This window comes from Sturnus vulgaris, chromosome 2 (assembly GCF_052056855.1).
Source record: "Sturnus vulgaris isolate bStuVul1 chromosome 2, bStuVul1.hap1, whole genome shotgun sequence".
NCBI lineage: Eukaryota > Metazoa > Chordata > Aves > Passeriformes > Sturnidae > Sturnus > Sturnus vulgaris.
The window spans coordinates 14,435,980-14,454,176 of record NC_142244.1 but is presented as its reverse complement, the minus strand read 5'-3'; the positions used below and the strand labels follow the sequence as shown (position 1 = coordinate 14,454,176).

Below are 18,197 nucleotides of genomic sequence, written 5' to 3'. Positions count from 1 at the left end.
CTAAGATACAAATAATGAGTTTTCTATAAAAATGTAAGATGAACATGAATAATGAAATATTCCAAGAAGAAAGTCTTTTTATTCCAGAGATTGTGTACACACACTTGTACAGTCAAGTAATATGGACATAAGCTGTCCATCCTGAAATTAAATCAATGACAGATAAGATTGACTTTTGTTCACAGTCAAATAAGTTGTAGGTTCCAGAAGGTCTGGTAACAAGAAAAGGGATTTTAGGGTACACCATATTTGATTTTTAATTGTTTTTCCTTTTATTCTTCAAAAAGTAAAATATAAAAATGGAAAAAAAATTGAAAAAGGAGGCATAGGGTCTTGACTACGTAAGTTCTAGGAGAATCACAATGTCTTGAGAAAATTAAGAACAAGCTCTTTCTCTCCTTCAGGGATTAGTTCAGAATTTTCTTTGTGGAGGAGCACAGGAAGCCTGTCACATTTTTTACAATGTTTCTCTGCATAAAGGGTGTTGGTGACTCCCATGAGTTATTATTTTGGTATGAGTGGCTTAAATTCATCAAGAGCTGTGTATGAATGTACAGCTTGGGGGGCTGGGAAAAAGGATGTAATTACTTGCTTTAAAGACGTAGGTTAATTATTACAGATTTATTAGTAACTGTTATAGTCATAGTTATAAACACTTGTATGTATCCTCAGGGAATATTAATTTTCCCTCTTTTGCTCAGGAATGAAAAGCTTCAACAGCAATGGTGGGAGGCAATGAATACATGATAATTTTAAGCATCCAATATGTGTATTCACAGGCAAAAATATATCCTAAGCATTTAATTTTGAACATGCATTTGCCAGTTATTGCAAACAAACAAAAAATCTTTTTAAGTCGCATCTGGAAGGCCAAGTAAAGAGTAATTTTCAGTTTCTTTAGAAAAGGAATAGATCATTTGTTCTTCCTCTGCAGCTTTAGCTCAGCAAGAGTCCTGAAAGCTTCTGAAGAGGTTCTCAGGTGAGTGAATCATAAAAATTCAACCTCTTTAAAGCCTCTGGAAGAACTGTGAAATAATATTGAAGCAGCGTGACCTTCAAAAAAAGTCCACATGTGACTGTAACAGAAACATGTGGAGCGTTTTATAGCACAGATATGAGAAACAGGTGATATAGAAGGAACTATTATTATTACTATTTTTGTGTTGGTATTATTTTATTTGCATGTAAATATTTCCCTGGACATTTTTAACCTCTTATAATGACCTGACATGGTTTTTGATATCCCAAGAATTTTGGGTTACAGTCTCTTTTGAGCTCTCCTTACTTTGTGTGAAGGGAGAGAAAAGGAAAAGAATTTGGGAAACACTGACATAGGAGAAGAAACTAGTTTTCCCCTTTTCCAATGGAAAAATTAAAGAAAAGGAAAAAAAAAGTTAATATTTTCTGTGCATTTTATCCCTTTATTTTGGCCACATAATATTGGGCAACTAAAAGATTATTTTCTTTTTCTTTATTGGATGTCTTTTAAAGCATGGCCCACCCAAGAAAAACGTATTAAATTCCACTTCAGTGCTATTTTTCATTGCAAGGAACAAGTACTTGTTTTTAAAAGGGTTTGTTTGACCTAACTGTATTCCAACAGCCAAGTATAATGAACAGATTTCACTGAGAACTTGTTCTCAGGGCACAGAATCCTTCCACAGCTTCAGTCTTGGGAGTAACAAAACTATCACCAATATCATTGCCTGATACTTTTGACAAAGAAAAAATATGAAGGGTTTTGGAGGACAACAAAAAGGAATTCTCCAGAAGATTGTTGGGGTTTTTTTGTTTTGTTGGTTTTTTTAGGGGTTTTTTAATCAGAGCAGGAAAGGAGACTTTGTCTAACTAGAATGGGTCTCCAAAGCAGAGGAGTGCAGCAAGCAATTCTGTTTCCTGCCATGCTCAGTGCCCTTTAGGCTGACAGACTCTAGGTTTTTGGGACACTGAAGTGGCAGGCAAGTAATCAAAAAATGAAAAGGAAGTAAATTTGCTGGTTTGATGCTAAATGAAAAAATGCTTTTCAGTAAGTATGTCATGACTGGTTTTTCTGACTGTGTTGCACTAATAATACTGTCATATACAGCAGGGCTGGTATGGAAGTGATTCATTCCACTTAGAGCAAGGTTGCACCAGGACCTTTTCCAACTCCAGCATTTTTGCTGGGAGCTGCATTACCCCTACTGGCTGTGACAGCAGCTCTTTTTCCCATTGCTGTTTGAATTCCATGGAAAAGAAGAGCGATATGACTTGTACTAACTCTGTGTTTGACTCTTAAGCAAATTATTTTAATATTCTTTTAGCAGCTCAACCCTGCATAATAGTGACTAAGTCTTATGATGAAATATTTATAAAGTCTGAAAAACAGACTGCTACGTGTGCTCCCATTTTCTTCATCATTCTTTTGATGGCTGTCTCTTAGTATTCAAAATCTGATTTTATTTACACTGATGTGTATTCAGAGTGACTTTTCTCAGGTATATACTGCCGAAACCCATGACATGATTTATCTGAAAGGTTGAAATAACAACAAAAACTGTAAATATTTGGTTAGTTGGATTATTGCATCTGATTCTTCCTCCTCTTTGGAATGCATGTAGTGCATAATGAGGTGCAGAGGGAAGACATGGCGACTCTTCTCAAGGGATTTGTGTAAATAAGGAATATTGGCACTTTTCTCAGTAATATTAAGCTTCTGAGCAAAATGTTAAATTTAAAAAAAAAAAAACCGTCAAGGAAATGGTGCATAAAATGTGTATGAATCAGGTCTTAACTCAGTAATCTAACTCCTGGGGAACAATTAAGGCATAACAGTCTCAAGGCATTTATCTGTCATTTTTACTGGGACACGGGGAATTAAAAAATAAAACAAAACTAATGAAAATCTTAATTATACATACCTAATTATGAAAACTTCACAGAATAGAAATGCAGACAAGGAAAGCCTTCCAACACCAATAATGCTGCTAAAAAAATGCCATAAACAAGAGAAAGAGCTTGGAAGGATCCCTAGTGAAATCTTTCTCTAGGTTTCCATAGGATTCAAAGGTAGATTTGTAAGAAAAAGGAAAGCAAACCATCACAATTCTGCAACCATAATTTTAGTAAAAGGTAAATGTCTTTACCTATAATGGAATCAAACACAATTTACCTTTCTTTAATTGCAGACACTTAAGAAGTGTTTGTATATGATGTATTCATATTTGCAAGGAACAAAGAGGTAGAAAATTACATTATTTCCACACTCCAGTGTAAGATCCTGCCTCAGCTGCAATCATAATCTTAAGAATTAAAAAGGTTTTAGTTTTCCCCTGCCTGTCTAACCCAAAATATATTGGGGTTGAACTCTTAGATAGTGGGTGGAAATGCAGATCTCAGAGTAAAGGAATACTGTAGATGAGGGAGATTATCAAGAATACTGAAAGTTAGATTAAAAAAATATAAATCTATTAAAATGGCATGTGCCTTGAAAGGCTTCTGTTCATGCAGTTAATACAGTTTCATTATATGCAACATTCCTTACTTCTAGAACGGCTAGAAATCCTGGCAGGAATAATTAGCATGCACAGGATGTGTGTTTTACCTTTTTAAACTCTTCTGGCTCTTGCTGGTTTTGGGACTGGTATTATGGAAGAAACATTTTCCTAGGACTAAGCCTCCATTTATTCCACTCAATTATCGGTGCTCAAACGAGGCATTTATATTAATTGCATTCCTTTGGAATGGAGGTATGTGCCCTGCACAGATCCCTCTGGACAGTGGGGTGTCCCCACCAGCTGTGGGCTGAGCTGAAAAGAACATCACTCCTCCCAGCTGGATGGATACAGGCTGGATGTCCTACAAGCTTCTCAGTACACGAAACCGTTGATTAGTTTGGCCATTTTTTATTGCCTGGCCCAGCAGGATTCTGAGTACAGAAGGACTCTTTTAGCTCACATGTTGAATTTGGAGAAAAATGCTTGGTTTTTTTTTGTTTGTTTGATTTGGGGTTTTGGGGTTTGTTTTTTTTTTTCCTTTTTTGGGCTAGGAGGTGTAGGTAGTTATCGTGTTTTATCTCCTTTTTTCCAGGGTTGGGATTAAATGCTTGAGATGGTATTTCTTGTTGAGACTCAGATGTTTATTAATTCCTATCTATATGACAGTGAGTTCTACAGCACTTCTAGATAACAAGCTAAAAATTGAGATGTATCTCTCTCTCTCTCTCCAAGGCTTTTTAAGGCCAAACTGTCCAATTAAGAACAGCCACCCAAATCATCTCTACTTTCAACCCAATAACCAATCACCCATGACCCACAATGTACATTCTTCTATCCAATTATAGAAGTGCCACCTATACCCATGAAGAAGAAAGACAAAACCTCCATCCCAAAACCTCCATCTTGCCCCCTATATATTGCTATATTCCAAAACCCCAAATTCTAAGTTTTCTACCATGTGATATTGCACACTTCTATTCAAACTACACACCAGTGATCCCAGTTCTATCATTCAATTTTGGAAGCCTTCTCCATGACCTCAGGCCAAAAGAAGTGTTCTCCTGGGGGCCAGTGCCTGCCAGCACAGAAAGCCCAAAACAAAACCTTCAGTTTCAAGGGTTCCAACAGAGGTGGAGAAATGATGTACAACTCTTTAGCCATGAAGACCATGGGAGCATACGGCCCTGAATGTCTGGAAGTTAATTTACTGTGTCACCTCACTACCATCTCTCCTATTGGGAAAATTTATCAAACCCTTACCTGGCAGAATTTAGATGTGAAACACGTAAAGGACATTTCAGAAAACACATAAAATACTTTTGTAGGTGAACTTTAAGTCTCGTAAGATCCCTTTAATAGGGTATGTAACAAAGAACAAAAGACTTCTGATAAGGAACTGGTTTAAGAAGCAAAATTAATACTTTTCCTAAAAGAATTGGATAAACAGTTATCCTTACTCAGGAACTCTGTGACATGAAACCTTTATCACATCAAACAATAATGAAGGGTGACATTTAAATCCTCAGCCTTTCTAAACAGTGACTGAAAATGAAGCATTACTGATGTCTTTGACAAGAAAAATATATGAAGGAAAAGAGGATGTAGCACAGAGATAAGCTATTTATTTTTACTGACCTCAGTCAATCTTGTCCTTGTTTTTTAAATATTTTACCAGTCAACATGCTACAAAATGTGCCATTCATTAGATCTGTCAGAGGCAGCAGCTTGGGTAAATGGATGTGACGGATTAGCAAAACTCCATGAAAAGCAGAAATAGTGATAATCTTGCAGAAAAATGATATATAAATATCTAAAAATTGCTTCTTTTTTTTTCAGTGTGCCAGAGATATAAAAAACTCTGATGTGTCTGACAAGTCTTCTATGAAGTTAAAAAAAATAAAAGGTAAAAAAAAGGGCAGGAGTTGTAGAGCCTTTTTAACATTTCATACTCGAAATAGGAAGTTGATTGGGATTTGTATTTGAGGGTGTTTTCTAAGGTACTATATATGTGTGATGAAAGTATATACCAGATGCAATTAATTTAATCTTAAACTTTTAAAAAAATAATGATTGAAAAAAAAATATGTTAATGAAGATGTGCTAAATGAGAAGGATCTTGTGTCAGTTTGATACTGCTGACTATAAAATAGTTACATATGATTCGTCTGCCCAATAAATTCTTAGGAATTCAAAGTTCTCAGTGCACCTAGTACAGAACAGCACTCCTGTTTGTTACATCATGGTGAGGACACAAATGGTCATCACAGAAATGACAGAATTATTTTTTTAATGAATTAATAATTTATTCTTTTTAATATATTTTAAATTTTCTTCAATTTAATCATTAACAAGACTCATCATTTTACCCCAAAGACTCTACAGTCTCTTCAGAAACATTCTTTCATAGAACAACAAACTTATCTCAGGCATTGTAATTTTAATCACAGAAATGTGATCTTAGTAATTGATCTGTTGCTTAATTAAGCAACACATTGAGGCTTGGGCTGAAGTTATCCTTATTTAGTAGGAAGACTAAGCTTTTTTGTATTTTTATGAAAGTTAACACACATTTAGGGGCTCTGAGAAATGGGAATGCTGTTGATGGATGAGCATCATGGTGAAATACTTCATCCAGTAACTTATTCTAGTTATTTTCAGTTCTCTGTGATGCTTTACAACAAATTGTGTGGAGTCACACCTAGAGCACTAAAAGGGGAAAAGTTGCAAGATTTCATCTTTATCTTGCCTATTATGCCTTGTGCTATGCAGGTGAGAGGTTCCAGGTCCTTTCTTTTGGAAACACGGCTTCATGGACTGAGTAAGCCCAAACTGTGTAAAATGAGAAATTATTGCTTGCTGTAGAGTTTCACGGGTTTCAGGCCTCAATAATAAAAGTACTACTGAATTTCCATGAATTTAAAATCCATCATGACATCAAATAATGACAATAAAATTTCAGAGAAGGAAAATATGTCAATTAAAGTAAATTTAGAGGTGACTGATCTGGGAATAAAAACACATTCTTGAAGAAATGAAGACACTGTATTCTACAAACAATCTAATAGGATTATAGAGGTATTCTGAAATAAACATGGATATATGAAGATATTTCAAGGTATTTTAAAGCATTTCAGCTTTTTTAGGGATTTTTTTTTTCTATTCTGCCTACTTTTGAAGTTTTAACATTATTAGCTTATGAAATTTATCATGTTTTAAATGTAACTGAAGAATATGCTGGACAAATTCTTTATCGTGAAAATATATGGGTGTTCTGGTAAGCAAAGCTCAGCAGAATTATTTAAGTACATTTAAATAAAATTCTTCAAATATGACTTCTATTCCTATCTCTTGGTGCTTATGGAAAAAAGGCAATATCAGCATTCTTCACTCAGTCTAGTTCTTATTTGGGCTAGTGTACGCTGGAAAACATTATTCTCAACTAGTACAGTCCTAGCAGCGAAGAAAATCTTTAAGCTGGAGACAAATATGTTTAAAAGTGGGAAATATATTAAATAGGCTAAAATATGTGGGAAAGTTTATATAGAATCCTAGTTCGATTTTCAAGAACATCAACCTCACAACCACTTTCAGGGTGTCCCATTTTTAAAAATATAAGAAAATTCTTTTCTTTAATTTCCTTCCTTTTAACTTTGCTATGATCACAGCTATCTCTAAAACATTGAGTATTCTACGTGGCTGATTGTTTTATTATGCTTTTATTAACTGCATTTATTTTTACTTTCTTTTATGCTTGAAGAAAAATAGCATTGTCCTTCCCTCAGACAGCTAATCTGTACTCCTACAGTCAAAGCCACTCTATATAAGCGGGTTCTTTTCCTTCAAGACTTTGCATTAATGTCAAAATATTTGGGAGAAACAATATTTCCTTTATGGACTCTCCCCTTCCTGACAACACAGGAGAAAAAAATAAGACGGGCAAGCTTGAGGGTTGAGATGAGGGCAGTTTAATGAATAAAGCAAAGGTCACATACAGAAGCAAAGCAAGATGAGGAGATTTATTCTCTTATTCCCGTTAGCAGGCAATGTTCAGCCCATGGGAGTCAGTACCTCAGTATGAATAGTTGCTTTGGAAGATAATTGGTTTATTAATGAAATCCTTCCCCTCTGCTACTTTCCTGTGTCTTTTAGTGCTGAGCACGATGTTGTATGGTGTGGACTGTCCCTGGCCAGTTGGAGCCAGCTGTCCCAGCTATGTCCTCTCCCAAACTTTTGCTCATCCTTTCAGCCTTCTGGCCTGAGAGAACGACACGATGGTGTGCAAGCACTGCCCAGCAACAGCAGAAGCTTTGGCACTTTATCAACACCATTTTAGCCCCAAATGCAGCACATGACAGTCTATGGGCTGCTGTGAGGAAAGTTAACTCCATCCCAGCCAGACACAGCACAGCCATCATCCAAAACACTTCTAGTCCCTTTGCCAAGTACAGCAACGCAATAAAGATGTTTTATTGTTTGCTTTTATTGTTTGTGTCTTTAAAAGGCCATTAAAAATAACAGCCCAAATGTTTCTGTGGTTTGTGGGATCTATATGTGTCAGTATTAAAGTGAGTCTTACCATCACAATCATGATAGGTTATTGGCATTTTACTTTAAAAGAAAAACTATGGCTTGCTTGAGCTATCTTTTTCTTTCTGCTTTGGTAGCATCTCCATCCTAGGAGCTATTATGAATGTTTATATAAGAAAAGTTTCACAAAGTAGAATTCCAGCCTTTATTAAGCACTATATTTAATTGTAAAATTGGTTTTGCTGTGAATTCTAGGAAAAAATGTTCAAAGTATTACACTGTGTAAACACGTCCTTGGTAATTGCATAACACATTGATCTTGGTGAGTCAAATATCAAATCATTTCCTGAAGATACTCATGTGACCCACATGTATCTGAAACCACACAAGCAATTCCTCTATTTAATAATGTCTGTGGGTTTGTTTCACAGTTGAAATTAAAGAAAATTGTTTTCATCAGCAGTATATTGGTATGTGATTACTACTTCTCCTGGAGTGGAGGGTGGCTGGTACCTCCTTTAAAACTTCTAATACTACCAGGGTAACTTAAGTAATGTAATTGCCTGATTTAGCAGCTGTCCAGCTTGTCAGTATTTTATTTTGTTTTGTTTTGTTTTGTTTTGTTTTGTTTTGTTTTATTTTATTTTATTTTATTTTATTTTATTTCATTTTATTTTATTTTATTTTATTTTATTTTATTTTATTTTATTTTATTTTATTTTATTTTATTTTATTTTATTTTATTTTATTTTATTTTTACTTACAAAGCTCACCAAAGTTTACTGCACCCATATCCCAAAACCTGAAATGCTGATATGGATGTTGCAACCTTGTCACCATCCCTAGCTGAAACCAGGACAATGCCCTCTGGACTGATTCTCCTTGGGCTTTGTCTGGACTCGTCTTGATCTACTTAAAGATTTATTTATTTTCGGGTAAATGATAGTAACAACTGAAGATTTTTCTGCATAGAAAAAAAGAAACTCCAACATCAATAATCTTCATTTAATGAAGTAATAATACAGGGTATGGGCATGGTATAGGAACAGAGGCTTGAAAGTTGAGATCTGGTCCAGCGTAAAGGAATGTGGATGTAACATCATAAGAAAAGTGACATGTGGTGACCCTGGAGGCCTCAGGAAACAACTCACTTGTCACTATTTGCTGATAAGTAAAGAAAAAAAGGTATGTGAATTGGACAGTACAAATCTTTAGAATAAGTATTAATTATAGGTAAAACACTCCATACATGCTACATTTAACTGTAAAGTGGAATTGCAGAGCAAGGAAGAAAAGCAAAGTGTAAAAATTGATGCAATAAAAAAACCCATAAAAATACCCCTCATTGGGCCCCAGAGTGAAGAAGATGAAGTTATCCTCCTGCCACCAAAGAGGAGGAAGAAACCCCTGCCTGTGACAAATCTTTTCTTCTGAAGGACTTACTGTCAGACTCTTCCTGACCCCAAAGTTTAGCCAATAACCTCAAGACCAAGAAAAATAGTAAAAGGGTGCACCATGACAGTAGGGAATGACTAGGTACTAGCAATTGTCTATATAGCAGTTTTATCTCTATTATTATTGAGACCCTTTCTCTAATAGTAATCTGTTTATAGGGAGGGGCTTTTTTTTCGTTTTGTCTTGGGTTTTTTTGTGGTTTGTTTTTTTTTCTTTTTCCCATTTGTCTATAATTACTAGATTTGGAATTATTTTATTAGATGGCTAGAATCTCAATTTCACAAGCAATAATTCTTGACTTTGCTCATTAGGAGAGCTTTCTTTTGCCTAAACAATTTTCTGAGCCTATCAATACCTCCCTAACTTGTATATTATCATTAGAGTTCATCATTATAGAAGATTTTCAATACTTGTTGAACCAAGTAAAAAATAGCTCAAATTATTATTTACTTGTAATTACACAGCCAAGAAGAAAATTAAATAATATTTCTCTGTCTTTTCAATAAAGCCAGCAACATTGATTTCTAAACAAAATTTTAACTATATGAATTCCAGATTGTATTAGTTGCTTGCAAGTGTCTCACCATGTGAATTAAAAAAAAAAAAAAACAAAAAACAAACAAACAACAACAACAACAACAAAAAATATACATATATATAAACCCACCCCACAACTAAAAACTTGTGTTCAAAGGTTTTCCTGGGAACTTATTGTACCAGAGCTACATCTTGAGGGATGTAGGGACACAGCCAGCAGTGGCATTTAATGAATTAGTGGCTACAGGAAGTAAAATATAACTGCATTACACTGGGCTAACCAAGCTGAACATATCCTTTTCATTAATTTACTGCAAGCTGAGGATATCTATGGTAGACAATAATAAATTGAACTTCAGACTTAGCTTCCTTTTACTATAGGGGGTAAGATACCTCTCAAACTTTGAAGCACAGTTTAGGAGGGATTACAGCAAAGGAAGGGAAATAATTGCACTGACTAAAAGCATTACTATTTAAGCCTATGTAGACAAACAGTTGTCATTCTGTGGCACTGAAGCTTTAGTGAGCAGTTTAATTGGAAAGGCAACTCAGCCTTCAGTGAAGTCAACTGGTTTCTCAGGCCTTATTTTGTTGAGTACTGGAGTAACATGGATCAATCTCCCTGGCTGCAGTGCAGAAAATGAAATCCTGAGCCTTGTTCTCCTCTATGTCCAGACTGAAGCTGGCCCTCAATTTTTTTTTAATTGTTAGTTTTTGCAATGAAAAATAATACCAGTGATATTGATACTGACCTATTTTTGCATGAAACCAATTTTTATATTTATTTGTATTTTATAAATCTATTGACTGATAAAATAGTGATGAGCATTACTAAAACCACTTAACTTACTGTTAGTTCTGTTTGGTTTCATCACTAACTACAATGCAGTTATTGTATGTATACAGTATAGTTTATACACTTAGTTTTGTTTCTTAATTTCTCCTGAATTATTACTGAATTAAGTTACTACTTACTTAATACCTGGAATGGAAGATGTATTATTAAAATCTACTACAGTGTGTGCTATCTATCCAGTTCAGCATGCTTGTGGTAGCATTAGGTTGTGTTGTAGCTCAGAAAGGTAGCTAGAAAATCAGAAGCAAAGAAGACTCAAGCAAATTAAGGCCTGTGCAGATGTTAAGGATTTAGGATAGCATGAATTTGATTCACATAGGTATGCCAATGGGGAAATAGATTTAGGCTGTGGGAACTTTTTACATTGAAGGTTATTGCATAGAGAAAATATTTTTTCAAACAGTATCTTTTAATCCTATTTTGACTTTTCCCCCCACCTCCACAATTTTAAAACTTCCTACCAAAAAAAAATCCCTTTTTTCCTTCCTTAAGAAATGCCACAAAAGAAACACGTTGGCGTCCCAGGTGTGTCTTTGCAGGCCAATTGCATCACTTTAGGTGATGTAACTGCAGAGCTGCTGAGCAGCTCCTGTGTCCCCGGAGGGGCAGGGAGGTACCCGAGTGTGAGCGATGGTTCAGCACAGGCTGTGGCTGTGCTCCTGGCTCTTCCAGGAGCCACCTGTGCAGCTGCTGGCCCTCTGCTCTGCAGCTGGCAGGCCCTTGGGAGGCCCTGCAGCATCCACAGCGCTGTATCCCAGGCAATTTTCCTGTGGCATGCTGCTACAGAGGCCCTTCTGATGTGCCACATGGTAATTTGTGTTAACGAATGTCACAACTGGGGATGCTCTGCCGCTGAGCGTTTTAGACCACATGTAGAGAATACCAACAAATGGCATGCATTTGTCTCTCTTGTCAACAAGCAGTGTTAGATTCTAACCTGTACTTAGAACTTTTCTCCTTTTTTTTTTCTCTGCTCCTGCATAGGTGTGAACCGCAAGTTGTATTTAATCAGAAACACAGCTAACAGGGAGCAGGAAACTCTAGTCTATGTAGATTCCCATAACAAGTGAGACTTAATTAATTAGTTAAGAATCTAATTTGATAATTTCTAGGATAAAGTAAGTGGTTTTTTGTCCCTCTGACAAGGGCAGACTAGCTGAAATTGAAACAATGTCTTGTAATGACAAACCTAATAATTAGTAAATAACATAAATAATCAATATTGTTCAGACACCTTGTCTACAGGGTAATTGCAAATCAGTACCTATCCTTCTAACACTTCTCTGGTGTGCTATTGAAGGGTTTTTCAACCTTGCTCTGTATAAAGACATCCTTCTGCAGAGATGAATGTTAGTTATTGAATATGTGAAGGTGTTTACCCATACAGATTGTAGTCAAAATCTAATTCATTCTTCTCTACAAAAACTTTCCCTCTGCAATCTTCAAGTGTTCACGGTCTAGCTCTCATCCTACATGAAAAGCAGTTTTGAAAAAGAAAGGCTGTGTGGAGGAGCCTTTGGTTTGCAGCACAGCATCTGTAAACATCATTGTTTTAATTTGCAAATTTAACAAGATGTAGAGATATGAGGTTTTTTAGTGTCCAAAGTCCAAGTAATGGAAAAGATAATTAATTAGCTATATTTAGTTAAGAATTCTAAATTATGAAGAGTTTATTGGTTAGCAACTTGAGAAATGTAGTCTCAGTGAACAAGTTCAATACCCAATTCTAAATGAAGAAATTACTTCTCTAGTCTTGTTTATAGTCTAGATAATATTTTCCACTCTTAAACACTTAGTACATGTTCTTGCTTCTTCCAGTTTGCTGTATGTGGTCTGTCAGTATTGGTATACTGCAAGAGTGAAGTTTAATTCTAGAATGAATGAGAGTTGGAATATATTATTTCAGTTTTACAGAAGGATACTGGACAGGGGTGATTAAGTGACTTCCCAGAAATCCCCACCACAGAGCAGAACAGCAAACTGAGCAGCAACGGTAAGTTCTTTAAATGCTTATTTTATAAAACATGCTGAAAGTGGCCACCACCAAGTGCACCTGAAAAACCTGAGCATTCGTGATGATTGATTGCATCAAACTCTGCCTGCTGTGGTCACAGTGGACTTCTTTGATTTATATCACTTTAAGATCTACTTGGAGTTCTTCGAGGTGTTTAGTAGAAACATCAGCTTATAAAGTTCATCACTTTTCTGGAAAAAAATGTTGTGAAAGTCCTTAACATGCCTGTTTATCTGTTTCTGAATAGTAGAGTGAGGTACTTTTTTTTTTTTTTTTTTACCCCATATTTGCAGGGAAATACCAGAAATTGAAAGTCAGTGGAAAGGAAAATTCTGTGACTTCTGAACTTGTTTCATTATGATTCCTTGAAGAGATAGTGCTAGTTGAATCCAAATATTTCTTTTCAATAGAGCTGATATTATAATTCTTAATCTAATTTTTAATTTCTGTAAAGGATATGCTTTTGAAATAAAACCATATTAAAGCAAAAAGCTTGCTGCTTCACAATTTTTTTTCTGAATGAAATTTGACAGATTCAGTACATTCTTGAAGAATATTTTTATATTACTGGAAATATGTCTTCTGACAAGAAAATACTCCATTGGAAAACTTTTGACCAGCTCAAATTGGTTCTTAGTGTATACCTACTTTGAAGCCAAAACACTAAGGAGTTCTTTCTGACTTCTCTTCACATTTGACATAACCAATATATGAGAGAAGTTATTAAATGCTAAGGCAAAGCTAAAGCTTGTGCTGTAGAGACATTGCCCAATTAATATAATTATTGCGTTTTCAGTGCTGCTGGTTTTGATAGCTCCTGAGACTGCAAATCAGCCCCTGCTCTTCCTGTCATGTATATCACCAGCAGATGTAGCATTAGTGCCATAGGCACAGGCCAGATAATCCTGAATTTGCAAAGCAGAGAATGTCATGTAATTATTTTGCAGCCTAACATAATGTGGTCTGTTTGCAAAGACAAAAATACGGCGCACATCTTTTCTGTTGATGTTTTACAATAAAGTTGACAGCCAGATAGCAGCAGGGTGAGGGAGGCAGAGTGCTGTGCAGGATGTGCCTGTGCTGTAGTGACAACCCACAATACAACCTATAGATGCAGCACAAAGGAGCTCTAATAGCTCTTCAAAATAGACAAGTTAAGTCAATGGCATTAATGCATACTTGAAAAATGAACAATACCATTATCCATCCTGTCAATCTCTCAGCAGCATAGAGAAGGCAAAGAATTGCTTGAGGACAAAGAGTGGGAAAGCCTTCTTCCTCTTTGAGGAATTCCAAGCTGGCCTCAGGGGACCTGAGTTCAAAAATATTGGAGCAAGACTCCAAATGTCAAACTATTTCTTTTCAGGTTGAGGTTATTGCCTCATTGCACATTTTTATCCTTTTCCCTATATCACATCATGTATCATTACCTTGCTGTTTCTTAGCATTCTCCCCCATTCCCCTTCTTATGTTCCCCTTGTTTCCAGTTTTCTCCTTTTTACAAGGCCACTCTCCTCACCCCACTGCTCACCTGGTGTACTTCACATGTAAAAGGCCTTGTTCTCTGGGAAGATTAATGCACCAACCAAAATAGCTAAAGTGACTGACTATCCTAAATTGCTCTATTCCATGTGTATTCCTGATTCATACATAGCTAATTCAAGAATTCTTTACAGGCTGCTTTCAAGTCAAGACTGTATTTAAACGAGTGCAGTAGTTCTGTGGCTCACATCTTGACTCATGTTTCATCCACACTGTCTCTCTGGATCCTCTCTTGGCATCAGGGATAAATCTGACTGCCTACTTTTCAGGGAGTCTTTTACACTGTCAGTCACAATTTTGATTGCTGAGTTGAATAAAATTGGGAAGCATAGTAGTTATCAAATAGGTGATGGAGATTGCAGTTGAATGATACCAGGACTGTGTATCTTACCTGTTTGCCTCATTTAAATTAAAAGAAACTTAAAACCTGAGCAGTTGATGATGAGAATGTTGACAATGGTAACAACTATAAATAATACTATTGGTGTTCTCAGGCATATTTTGCAGTCATGAATGGGAGGAAATGATAAGGCATGGCAAGAACATTAGTTCAGGAAAAAAATTTTCCCTGACATCATCTGAGCTCTGAAAAACATGACCATTTTTTCTGAGTTATATGCATGGCTCAGATTTAACCTTCTTTTAAATTCTGGATTTTCCATCTCACTATCAGTAGTGCAAGAAGACTGATGATTAAAGGGCAAGTTGGCTTGTACCAGAGCCCAGCAGAGAGGCTTTTTTTGAAAATTAATAATATGAAGAATAAGACAGTGTCAAGCCAATAAAAATTATGAAAGAGAACCTAAAAATCAATAGTACAAAATAACAATTCTCCATCTTAATGAGATAAAGTTAATGCATATTGGCACAAAAGCGATTTGCAGTTTTATTGCTATCAAATTTTGAGGTCTATGGTTCAGGAAAGAAAAGGTTTAAAAACTCTTATTTTTGAAACTCCAAATTTCTCCAAAAGAAACCAATTTCTTCTAACCTGTATGAGTCACAACAAGCTAAGGTAAATTGATAGTATAAATTAATAGTAAAGTTCAGATGTTGTTAGACAGTCCTTGAGCTAGGCTCCTTTAATGTTATCGTCTGGATTTCACAATGATTACAAACATAGCAACACGTTCTTCCCCATTCATTACCTTACAGATAATAACCACATATTTGATTACATTCGATTGCATTATAAACAATATGCTCAAAATTATCATGCATACAAAAAAAAAATAGAAAATCTTTTGAATGTAATTAAGATGTAAAACAACAACACAACAAATTTATTCATAAGTTCTAGCATTTTCTGTCCAACAAAAGAAAGGAAAAGTCATCTGTCACAGAAATTAAGAAGGGGGGCAGAAGAAACTAGTCTTAATAACTTATAAAAAAAACCCCAGAAACAGATGTCCTTCTTCACTGTTTATAATACATTTATAATACTTTGTTTTTCATTTTAGGGCAGCACATAAAGATATTGTGCTCTCTCTCCAAAAAAATCATCTATTAGCTCCTGGTAAACAGAAGACCTGCTGATACACAAGTACTGTTTTGACTTCCTCTCCCAGTGCTTTTCCTCAAATGTTTTTGGATAGTTGTAGTACTTTGTATCTGATTTTCTCTACTTGTTATGCACATTATTAACAGATCTCCCACAGCAGAGGAGGCAGAAAGTCCTGAGATCTACACCTGCCCATAGCATCTTGATAAACTATTCCCTTGGTAATTCCACATTCGAGACATCTGTCTCACTTTGTCTGCAATTTTCAAAGAGGCAATATCACGGTGCAGTGTCAAGGGGAAAATAAAAACAAAATGTGAGATTTGAAACAACAGAAAAAAAACCCTAAAACAAGTGGAAAAATGCTGGGAAATAGTTGAAACTCCTTCGTTAGTGTTAATATTTAAAAGAGTGTCCAGTTATTCTCTAGACTCTTCTGTTCTTTTTGGTCCACAAGCAACAGTAAGAGTGTTTTCACTGTCTGATCTGTGTTTCACATTATCTAAACTACAAACTGCTAGAGTGTACAAGAAACTAAAAAGATTTTCCTGAATAGATTCTCTTAAATGGAGTATATATTTTTTTTAGCTGGTAGTTAATGACAATTGAAGTTTTCTGTGGGGCAGATGAAAAACAAGAAAGAATCTCTACAATGTTTGAATATCATTATTCCAATAATTCAAGACCTTTCTGGTAGTGCTTTAAAAAACTGATTTGACAAAGCCAGTGGCTATAGTGATATTTTAACTAGAAAGGAATGCTGTAACAGGCCTTTCATAGAAAAGACTTGCCAGGCTCTGGCATCTGTCATTTCTGTATGCAATATTTATATTTTGTGTGTCATTACAGTATCTGAGTACTGTTCAAAGATTGAAAATACAAGTTATTTCCATGGCAGGAGCATTTTAACAACACAGAGTACCTATTTACCATCTCAATAAATTCGAATGACAAAGGAAAGAGAAGTTCATGCATCATAATCCAAATCCTTAAAACAGCCTTGACAGGAACCTGTGCAGTGGCGAAAGTCTGATATAAAATATTTGTTCACTGCTTCTTCTGAAGAGTTAAATCAGAATTTCAAAATAGAAATGTTCTATTTAAAAATGTTTTCAGCTAATATAGCCGAGTAACCTATAGCCTGCAGTAAGTTTGAAATTTGTTTATAGTTATAAGAAAATGTAGTATATTACAAACCCTATCAATTTTAATTATTTTATGAATTTTCTTGGTTTAGTTAATTTTACCTGAGAGGTATCTAGAATTTTATATAAACAGTGCATAATTTGATAATTTCTTGTGACCTTTCAGGCAGAGAGATCTTAATGGTAGAATACAATTGTTAGATGCTTGTTCTTTATTGAGAAGATTGAGCAGAGAATCTAATTTCTGGATATGAAAGCTCACCAGCACTTAAAAATGAACATTTTTTTTGTCTTTCTTTTCTCGGAATTCCAAAGCAGATCTCCCAGTTTTCATCCCACCCCATCTCTCTGATATGGTCACTGATATGCTCAGTGGCTGGAAATGTATAAGGAACTGTGTGCAAACCACATGTTTTAGTTTCAAGACTTGACATGTGCTAAGAGTTGTGATGGCACTGAACCCTGAAAGATACTGTTTGTCATTGGCACAACATGCTTAGGGTACAAATGTTTCCTAGCATTAATTTTTGGGACAATTTCAATGAATGATTGATGGCCAGCTCAGTGTTAGCCAGAACACATTATGTATGCCACTTTCAGCACTCTCCTACATGGATGTCTGGGTTTTTTGCTCCAAGGTCACCCAGACTGCTTCAGTCACAGACAGAGTTGAGCTAACAAACCGTAATAGCATTACACTCAATGTCTGAAGCCAGCCTGGGAAGGACAAGGAATTTCTCCAAAAACTACATAATGTCTGTAACAGGCCACTATTATCATCCAAGGAGTTGGAACATTTAAAAGGTTGTAGAGTTAGATGGGTTGAGAGCAGAAAAATCTTTTGCATTTCTGAAAAATATGAGCATAACTATATTAGCATTTGGGTTTGAATTTTTTTAAACAAATCTCCTTTCTACTACCAGTTCATGTCATGGAACAGTCTCCCAGAGTATGAAAGCATGAACTGGATCTTTTTCAGCTGAACTCATGGGAACAGATGCACTCCAGGAATATACCTAGTGTGCTATAGCTGCATGCAGTTCATAAAACCAGAATGGAACTGAAGTAAAAGCTCTTGAAGCACAAGAAATTTTGATGTCTCATTGTCAGCACAGTTGTTTTGCTGCTCAGAACTGTTTTATTT

The 18,197-nt window shown here is 35.6% G+C and overlaps 1 long non-coding RNA gene across 2 annotated transcripts in view; it reads left to right on the top strand.

The window, feature by feature from the left end:
• The window catches only part of LOC148224628 (uncharacterized), a 125,532-nt gene extending 117,140 nt beyond the window's left edge, over positions 1 to 8,392 (top strand). For both annotated transcript variants that reach the window (XR_015800386.1, XR_015800385.1), the window contains exons 3-4: positions 5,313 to 5,379; positions 7,626 to 8,392. This is a non-coding gene — a long non-coding RNA (uncharacterized LOC148224628). The remainder of the gene's footprint in view (positions 1 to 5,312; positions 5,380 to 7,625) is intronic.
• Positions 8,393 to 18,197: the final 9,805 nt, after the last annotated feature.